Source organism: Microtus ochrogaster, chromosome 19, assembly GCF_000317375.1.
Source record: "Microtus ochrogaster isolate Prairie Vole_2 chromosome 19, MicOch1.0, whole genome shotgun sequence".
NCBI classification, from domain to species: Eukaryota; Metazoa; Chordata; class Mammalia; order Rodentia; family Cricetidae; genus Microtus; species Microtus ochrogaster.
In genome coordinates, this window is record NC_022021.1 from 21,065,454 (window position 1) to 21,075,421 (window position 9,968).

The following is a 9,968-nucleotide window of genomic DNA, read 5'->3' on the forward strand; positions in this document are numbered from 1 at the left end:
CACCACCACACACACACCACCTAAAAGCTCTGTCTGCCCCTAGAGAGTCAAATTGCAGAAACTGCAATGACTCGCAAAAGCAGTTTCAGACAAGGCGGATCTTTGAATACTATGGGACTGGGCTGGGACAGCTCACACTCCCTCGGGCCCTGTTTCTGGGCGCTTCGCAGTAATTACCCAAGGAGTTGCAAACTGGCAGTGAGGACCCAGACTCCCTCACGGGGTTTGGGGAGCGTGCGCCCCCTACCCCCACCTGGCTGGGGTTCCTTTCTGAATCCCTCTTAGCAGACTGTCTTTGTCACTGTGCGGGTTCATCCATCCGCTGGCGGCCTTCAGTGCCACGGGAGGCCTAGCATGCTGCTGATCTCTGGCAGGGGTGGATCCCTGCCCTGCTGGGCGCCGCACAGGCACCCAGGGCCGGGTGGCTAACCTTACGACTAAGGCGGGATGTGGATCTCTCTTGCGGAAGTAGCTCTTAGAAGAGTGACATTTGAGTCTGCATTTCTGCTGGGGCTGTAAAAGCCTGATCCTCAGACCAAATCATTCGCCCCAGGCCTGCCCTTTAGGGATAGGAAGACACAGGAGAGTAAGAGCCCTTGTCTGTGGTCCAAAGGGGTCTGGATTTGCCAGCAGCAAGGATGTTCTGATTCACCACTCCAGTTTACTAGGATGCACCGCAGGCATGTCAGGACCTTGGCCTCCCAAAGAGCATTGGGCCTTCCCGAAAGCCCTGGATACCCTGGTCTAAGCAATTCTTCAGAGAGAGCCCGCCCCGCCCCCTATTTCGTCTTGGGGGAGAAGTGTACCATCTGAGCAGGAGTCATGAGACAGGGCATGAATTTAGTCTTGGGGCCGTATTCCTAATCCCAAGAGCCTGAGGACCATATCAGGTCTTAGGAAGCAGCTCACCATCCTGCCCATACTGCTGCGGAGGGGTCCGAAGTAAACTCTAAGCTACAATGGACCTTGATTTTCTAGTGGGTGAACCCACTCTAGGTGAGGTTGGTTAGCAACCACAGAAGGACTGACCACTCTGAGAAAACACACGCCTGGGGGTAGGATTCTTAATTGGAAGTCTTCAAATTCTTGACCTCGAAGATTTGCTGGTCCCGCAACATGTACTCCCTCCGGAGACAAGCGGGTCTGGGGGAAATCAGTTTCTTGGCATTCTTTGGTCCCTGTTATGTGTGTTTAAGAATGGCTGCAGCCTAAACACCTGCGATCTCTTACAACAATCCCTTTGAAAAGTCATTCAGTCGTTTCTCCTTCCTCATCCAGAGGGAGAGAACCCTGAAGCAGTGAGGTTACCTCTCTAAGATGTGGACAAGAGATTTGCAAAAAACAGCTAAAGACATTGTCGCCCATATCCTGGGTAGGTTTCCCCCTTGCAAAAAGAAAAGGCGAGACAGTTTTTTACCCCATTTCTATTTAGTGCTTATGTGACCCTCACTGTCCTGTATCCTAGGAAACATTTCTTTGACCCTCGTGATTTATCTGTAACTACGCAAAGGGAAAGTAGTCCAAAGACAGGCAATCTGCTACGTAAAGGGCAATGAACAGAGGTCCTAAGAAGAAACTGGGGTTGTTCTGACCCGGCTTCGGAACCTGCCCCCAGAGCAGGTAACTCCTTGTGTGCCCCGCCTCAGGGCTCTGTCACACCCGGCCTAAATACCGCCACGTGCTCAGGGCTGCTGTGCCCCAGCTCTGCATTTGGGGGCTGTTTGCGCGCGCAAGCACTCAAACGGCGCGTGCTTCTCGGTCCCAGCGCCTGGGATCCATTTAAGTCTGTCTGGACAGCGGAACTTTGCGAGGTCCCGCAGAGCACCCACACTCGACTATTTTCCTGGCGTTAGACCCGAGGTCACCCTGGCCTAAGAGGCCCGGAAGGCGTGAGGTCATTCAGAGCCTAGCAAGAAACAGCATCTTCCCGCCTTTGGCTTCCTCCCTGACAGTCAGCCCCGCCACTAGTCAGCCTTAGCTCACTCGGCTTTGATTACCTCCCAGCAACTACAAGACAACACCGAGCCAGACCGACCTGAGCACCGGGTCAGCTCCCGAGTGCGTGGGTCCTAACAGTCAGGACTCACAGGTGCCTCCAGGTAGAAACAGCACCAGGGCACTTTTCCAGCCTCAGCGCTTCACCTCTCCCCCTCCCACACACACCCGACAGAGCGAGGACCCGCGGGTGTTTGGGGTGGCTGTTGTTCTTTTAAACGTATATTAAAGGATCATTGGCGTCTCCCCGTCAAGTCATTACGCCTTTATCCCCATCAATTAAGCACACCTCAGAGGACTGCTATTAAGAGCTAAATTGAGCTGCAAAAGTAGGTATCCCGTTTCAGGCAGATGTTGTTATCTCCCGCTGAGGCGCGGCCGGCCAGGCTCTACCTCGGCTTCCCGCTCCCGCCCCAGCTAGGACGAACCCGGCTTTCGGCGCGGCGCGCCTTGAAGAAGCTGAACCGGAGGTCGCAGCCAAAACAAAGTGCTGGTGCTAGGAATGGACCCTTGGCCATCTCAAGTAGTGTAAGTGCTGTGCACGTCAATAAGAAGTGTCTTCCAGAGTTGAGTGGAGTGGACGACGCCAAGAGCTAGCTGAGCGGGTTTTTTGTTTGTTTGTTTTTGTTTTTGTTTTTTTTGCTCCATGAAGTGGAGAGTATCTGTTCATAGTCGGCTTTCAGCTGGAGATGCAGAAGGAGGAGGTTGGGAGGGAGAGGGCAAACTAAGTGTGGCTGGCCGACTCCTACCGCATGCCCTTCTTCCTTCTCCATCCTCTGCAACCTCTTTCCTAGCTAACAGGCCCCAGAAACCCAGAACACATTGTGGATCAAGGCGAGGTGCGGTGGAGACAAGGGGTTTGGAGCCTCAGAATCCCGAGCAGAAAGGTGCACTTAAAACAATGAAGACTAACTTGGGACTCCTGTGGCCTTCCAGCCAGATGTGTCTTCCCACCCTTTCACACTCCAGGCCCTGGAGGCACCACTGTCTCCCACAGCTGGGAGACCCTGGAGCGCTAAGGAAAGAAACAAAGGGACATGGCCCTTACTTCAGTCACAGGGTTTTTTTTTTTTTTTTTTTTTTTGACACTATCCACAATAAATTAAGTCAAGGCTAAAGGAGATTAATTTCCCAACATAATCCAATTAAAAGATTTCTAAACTAATCTTTTACGAAAAAACCTTTAAAAGTGTGCGGTTAAAAAGCGGTCTGGTTTTGATGACAGTGATGTACTACCTTCACGTTGAGCCGCGAGCAGGGAACGCTTGCTCTTCTCTGCTCAATTTGACCGCAGCACCCTGGTTGGCTCCTTCAGTCCAACCTGTACCTCCCAGAAAGTCACGTACCACACTAACCTGGGCCTGGCTGCAAGTGAAGGGGCTGGGGTTGCTTGCAAGCACGGTAGACTTTTTAAAGTGCTATTAGATTTATGGTCTCTTTGTCGACGCCCATCTAGAGTAATTAGCACATATGTTCTAAATAGATGATAGTTTTGTGAGCAATAAAGCAATTACCCATCGTTGGAGCTGACAGTTCCTCCAACTAAACTCCAACCAGCAGCTAATTGGAAAAGTCATTTCAGCTACATTGTCTGCAATTAGTCTGCTAAACTACTACACCCCAACTTGCTGGTTTGAGGTTAATTTATTCAGCGTTAAATTTGCATGGACAAGTCTTTGCCACAAAGGGACTTGCCTTTTGCCCCCTCTGAACTGCACCCAGGAGCCAGAAAAGCAGGTGTGAGCAAGCAGATAATATTTGGGGGCCGGGGTTGCTCCGGGACCAAGGTGAGGAGGGGGTGCCCCTTCCAGTCTGAGCTTCAAGGTCAGTGTCCATCAGGCCGAATACCTACATAGGAAATCATTGTTTCTTCTGCTAAGCAGTAACCAGAGGAAGCAGTTTGTGCTACCAAAACCTCCACTAAAATTTTTAAATCAAAATACAAAGGAAACAATGAGTTCTAAATCATGCCCCTTCTCACATCCCCCCCCCAGGACCACCCCTACTGTCCCAAAGAGATAAATGTGAATCAAATAACACCCACCCAAGAAGAGCTATGAGCTCGCATCTGGAGGAAGCAGTCCCAACGGGACTCCAGGAAAGAAAAGGCTAGAAAGGCCAAGATGCCTGGTTTCTGTCTGCCGCGGCTCTGAGCATAAAACCATGTACCCCTTGAAAATGGGATTTATCCATAACTTTTAACTTTCTTTTCTTGGTTGTTTCCCTTTCCGCTGTTTTTTCTTTCTAGATCTTTTTCTTTCCTCTTTCCCAAAGTTAAACCCAATTGGCCCAGGATGTATGTACGTTGAGTGGAAACAATGTGTTAAATGTTGGTTTGACGCCCCACCAGCGGCTTCCAAGAACCCACAGCTAAGAATCTTCTACTTCATTTAATCTTTAGTGGACAGGGTTGCCCCTGTGCTCTTATTCCCCAGGAAACCCCAGGAAATATATCAGTTGGGGTTCAAATCCTGGGAGGGAAAGAAGAGGTAAAGAGAGATTAATCTGCCCCCACCAAGTATCTAACTTCTGAGCTGCAACCTCAGCGGGCTGATAGACAGAGAAGGGCAGCTGGAGTTCCCAGTATCTACAGCCAAGGGTATCTGTATCAGGGAGCAGAGACTGGCAGTTTGACATGAGAACTTGTAGCCCTGGTAACCGAGTATTTCCCTAGAGGAATTTATAGCAGTGTCCCAGGCTTAGAATTCTGCTTAGAAGAACATGGAGGGGGGTGCTTCCTAGGGAGGGAAAGCCCAGTTTCGGTTGCTTTCAGTCCTAGAAATCACATGTCCTTTTCTAGATAGCTATTCGTATTTCTTTTTAAAGTAAATGTAGCAAACCCAAAGAAAGACGCATTCAGTTCTGTTTTACTCAGCCTGAGTCTTACTAAATAATTCTAATTTTAAAATAATTTATAATCAATCATCAGCTTCAAGGAGTTGAAGATATAAATATAAAGAAATAAACTGTTTAATGAACTTTATGTTCAGCTTTTATTTTCCACTTATTTATTGTGTTTTGCCTAGTTGAATTTAAAGCAAGAGAAATTGAAAGTAAAAGGCTTGCTACCAGTCTGTCCCACCTGTCACATCATCTCCACCCTCTGAGAAGAGACCCTTCCATCAGGTAACTTCTGGTGGAAAACAAAAAGGAAATAAGATGTCTTTTCTAACAGACTAACAATTGAGTTCTTATTTGTGTTTGTATAATGCTTAAATGTGGCCAGAAACTGAAGACAAGAACAAACTTAAGGGAGAGTCAGCTAAAAGTATCACCCGATGTGATAGAAAATTAAAATGTACACAAAGAGCAACAGAATTCACCCAGCCCCTGCAGTGTATGAGATATGTACACACATCCATGAAGAACCCCCAAACACCCTAAGCTCATGTGTGCAGAGATGCAGCCCTATGCAAGCTCAGCTAGCTGTCTGCAAGCATGTATTCCCTTCTGGAGCAAAGGCATTTTTGTTGCTCCCATAGTTTCTTTCCATTAAGAGCGATTAGATGATGTCTATTCAAAGTTGCTGATCCAGAGAGAAAATAAGAGTAGATAAAAGGAGATTTCAAGTGACCTCCTCATCCCTTTCACACCAACCTGAGCCCTAGAATAGACTAGGATCAACTAACACAAAAGCCCTTTACTTTCTCCTTTCAGCTTCAGAAGATTTTGTGCAAGGGGTTAACAATAAAACATAGAACTACCCTGAGTTTTGTTAGGTCATGCATTTGGAATACTTCATTAACTCCTCCTGTGGATGAGCTACATGGACTTTCTACCTCTGACATGGGAAAATAAAATATACATATCCTCACATAGAACATAATTATTTACTGTTCTGTATGGTTTGTATCAGAGATGTACTGTATTCATTCTTTTTTATTTAAACTTTACCTGAAACTTTATCCCCTCAAACATGGAAGCCACTGTAATAAACATGTCTTTCTACTGACAGTTTGGAAGAAATTGTTAGGTTTCCTATTTTAATCAGTTTTCTGGTAGGTAAACACAATTGTAATAAGAATGCAGTTACTAGATTTGCTGGGCTTTCCCTCCATCACTAGTTCATATTATAGTCAGTGAAGAAAATGGAATTAGAGATTTAAGCATATTCAAGCCGTCTTTAGTTAGTGAAATGTCCAACTCAGCTCTACCTCTGATGAGCTAATCCTGTAGTGAGAGAAAGGGGTGCTCTGACAGGTAACTATTAAGGGAAATGATTATATAGTACAGTCGATTGTATTGTCAGGATAGTCTAACAACCTTCAAACTCATTTCAAAACTTCATCTTTTCACTGAAATCAACCCATTTTCTCTGGAAAGACTAGCCATGCAGTTATTCTTCAGCCAAGTCATGGATTTAAAAATAAAAGAATGTGTATTGTAACATTAAAAGGCAACCTTTCTTCCTTCCTTCCTTTCTTTCTTGCAGTATTTCTTAGGCTATACTTGGATTTTATAAAAGGTAAATATTTGACTCTGACTTCACCAATGTTCTGGAAATGACTGTCTATTTTCCTCTTGGTTTGCATCTAAATGTCAGCTCTTGCTTTACCCTCTTGCTGTCCCCACCCCAAAAATTCTTAATCCTGGGCTCTCTAACTGAAACACCCTGCACACTGGGATGTCTCTCTCATCTTTCCCAAAATATGTTTTATAAATATCTTGGTTTGAGATAGAACACTAAACAACTTACTAAGGTAAAGTACTTATTTCTGAGCCTTTTTTTTCTCAAAGATGACTAAGAAGAAATGCCTGGACTACCAGAGTGACAATGGATATGGAAGCCTACTATTTCCAAGGCTCATTGAACCCTATGGGCTACTAGATCCATTTCCTCAGGTCAGCTGAAGCCCAAATCCTAGCCTGGACTTGTCACCCTGGCCTTCATGTTGACAGAGGCATAACTTTTTTTTTTTACAGCTATAATGCAGACTACTGTCAGTCTTGGGAATGGGAGGGTAGATTTCTGATCTAGCTGGAACATAATTTATTTATGTATTATTTTAGCTTGAGTAATCATAAAACATTGGTTGGGCATTCCTGTACCTCTCCCCATTGTTTCCCTCCAAAAGATCTGTTTACTGTCATGTTTATATCATGTCTCTTCAACTGTGTTCTCCCTGACTTTAGCCTCATGCCAAGGGAGACAACTTAATTTGGAAACTTTAAAACAAAGCTCTTTAGGAAAGGCCTACATCAGGATCAGAAGCACTGACCTCTCTCGAAGGGTTTGCAAGTACGTTCATCACTCCACATGAGCGTGGTAAAAGGGTTGCTTCTGTCCTGTGGTTTCTCTAGACAGAATAATACTGTTTTAGCGACTTAAGGGTACGAACATGGTGGACAGGAGAAGTTTCTATACACATGTGCCATTGGACAGTCTCATTGGCTCTTGGACTAGATTTATGAAATGTCTCTACAAAGCTCTCTTTTTCAGCGTAACTTAACAGAAACCTAAAATGTGTGTGATCTGTGTCTTTCTAGAGAACAAACTGACAGTGTGAAAGCAGCCAAAGGATTAGAGAAGAATAGGTTGGCCTATTTACCTACCTGGTAAAAAAAAAAAAAAAAAAAAAAAAAGCTATGGAAGTTATGTAAATGGGGTAAAGAGGCCACTTGGACTCAGGAACTTGGGCTTGGAACACCAGTTCCCACTGTGTAGGTAGCCACAGACTCTCCCTTTCTACCTGTCACTCACCAGAAAGCTGGCTGGGAAATCAAGGCAAACGGACTAAGACCCAACCATCATGCTAGAAGAGCTTAAGGAATGGAGTAAATTCACAGCTTAATTCCCTGCCCGAGCAGAGGGCACCTTCTCATTTAATCTAGGTGAATTGCACTGGAGCCCCTGTTTGTTGGACAGTTCTCCATAGTCTCTAGGAGAGTAGAAGAAAGCTACAAAAAGAACCCTCTGGATGAGGCCTTCCGGAGGCCTCCCTGCAAGGCCCTTAGAGACCCCGGACTTGTCTAAGCAGAGGGAGTGACCCTGGGGAAAGCTAAGCACCATGTCCCTGCCCTCGACCCCACACTAGCAAGACCCTTAGGGTGCTGAGGCAAAGTTCACAGCGGGTGCCTGTCCAGCAATCACTTTCAAACTCAATTTAACTTTTCCAGGGAGCTGGCTGGCATGGGGCTGACAGTGTGAGTGAAAAGAGGGGGAAGAAAGCTGAAAAAGAGAATGGGAGGGAAGCCATGGAAATCGCAATTGCTCTTTCTATTCTAGCATTTCAGCATTTGAGCGTACCTGGGTATGCGTGTGTAATTTCACAGTTTGAGGACTCTGGTGCCCTTGAAAAACTATGAGCATTTTTCTGAGGCGCCCTATCCAACCACAGATACTAGGACCAGGGACGACTGTGGCAAGTTAGACTGTTGTCAAACCACGGTGGCTTTAAGAAACAAGGCCAAAAGTTCCCAAACCCTGGGCTGACCAGCAGCGCCTCTACGGAAGCCCTTTTAGTGGAGGCAGTACTGTGGGACTCGGCGGATGTGTGGCTAATCCGAAGAGCACAGACACTGGAGACGTTGAGTCCTACGTGCTGCTGGACTATACTGTGTCCCAAGGGGGGTCAAGGCCCTCCTCAAAATGTCTCTGCTTGATGCTAACTCCTCTCAAGAGACTGGGTACACTTGACTCAAAAGAATGCAAGCATTTCCCCCTTTCCAAAAGCTTGAGACTTTGCCTACTATGGGCACCAACCAACAGCCTCCGGTGCCTACTCCTAGAGCTAAGGCTGAGAATTGCGACCTCATTCAAGAGGAACTGGTAGCTTCACCTAAGGCCTGAAGGGGCCGATTTCCTTCACTCTTGAGGGGGAAGAGGGGTCACTCTGGGTCCCAGAGGCCTTTTGGCGAATTTGGAAGCTTGGGGTAGAGAGGGAACGCGGGAAGAAAAGGCCCACAGTAAGGATCGGTGGGCGACGTCTCTCCTAGTGAGTCTCTGCTAGTCCTTGAGCTTTGTTGCAGGACTTGACCCCCCCACTAGCCCTTCTAAGCAGGGCTGATTCATTCAAGAGCCCATCCAGCCCCCAGCCCCGGGACGCGGTACCGAAAGTCAGCTCCCCACCCCCACCCCCGCCCGGCGAGCCCGCCCCGCGCGCCCTCTGACGCAAATGCGCGCCCCTGCCGGGCGAAGGTGGGGGTAGAGGGAGCGCTCCTGTTGGTTTTAATTGAAGCTCTTCCTTTCACACACTCAACCTCGGTCCTCACTCCTGGGAGGCGAGCCCCTCCCCGCCCCCAAGCCGCCTGGCCCAGCGTGCGGAGTCTAGCTTTACAACCTCGCTGCTCTCCCGCGGCCGCCGCGGGTTCTCTGCTTGGGAGAACCGCTGATGTCCTCTTTAATCCGCTGACACAATCGCCCACATCAAACGGGCAGCCATCGATTGCTTTACTTTACTCGCGCCGACCGTGGGCGGGAGGCTGAGCGCGGCTAGCACAGGTGCCGGAGCCAGCCGACTCCACCGCAGCTCCCGCCTCGCACGCTACAGGCTGGCCACGCGGGTTTGAAACTAGACGCAGTCTCGGGTCCCCTGCCCACGCAGCCCTTCCCACCCCCGGTGGGAGAGACTAGTGGGGGGACCTGCTTTGAATTTGGATTTGGCAGGGATCCTCACCTCCAAGGAAGTGCAGCGGAAAGGAAGGGCGAGAGTAGCTTCCGAGCAGGCCCGAGCATAAGTTCTCCGGGTCCCACCTTGGCCGCCTTGACTAGGCTGCGGAGGTCGAGTGAAGATTGCCTTTCAACTCGACCGCGCTATTGAAGGTTACAGATGCCCAAGTTCCAAAGAAACGATTATCGTTGCGTTACTCGCCTGGGTAGGTGCCGAGTCTCGCTTCCGGTGCCCACAGTGTACAGTTCAGAGTCCTAGGACGGCTGGACTAGGGGACCCAGCATCCAGCAGGCCTCCAGTTCCCAGACGTTTGCTTTTTCCTTCCTCTCCCACTCTTTTGCGATTCTCAACCCCCACCCCCCC

The 9,968-nt window shown here is 48.2% G+C and overlaps 1 long non-coding RNA gene across 1 annotated transcript in view; it reads right to left on the reverse strand.

The window, feature by feature from the left end:
• Nucleotides 1-9,968, reverse strand: part of LOC113457162 — a 102,172-nt gene that overhangs the window by 91,224 nt on the left and 980 nt on the right. The gene's annotated exons all lie outside the window — the stretch shown is intronic.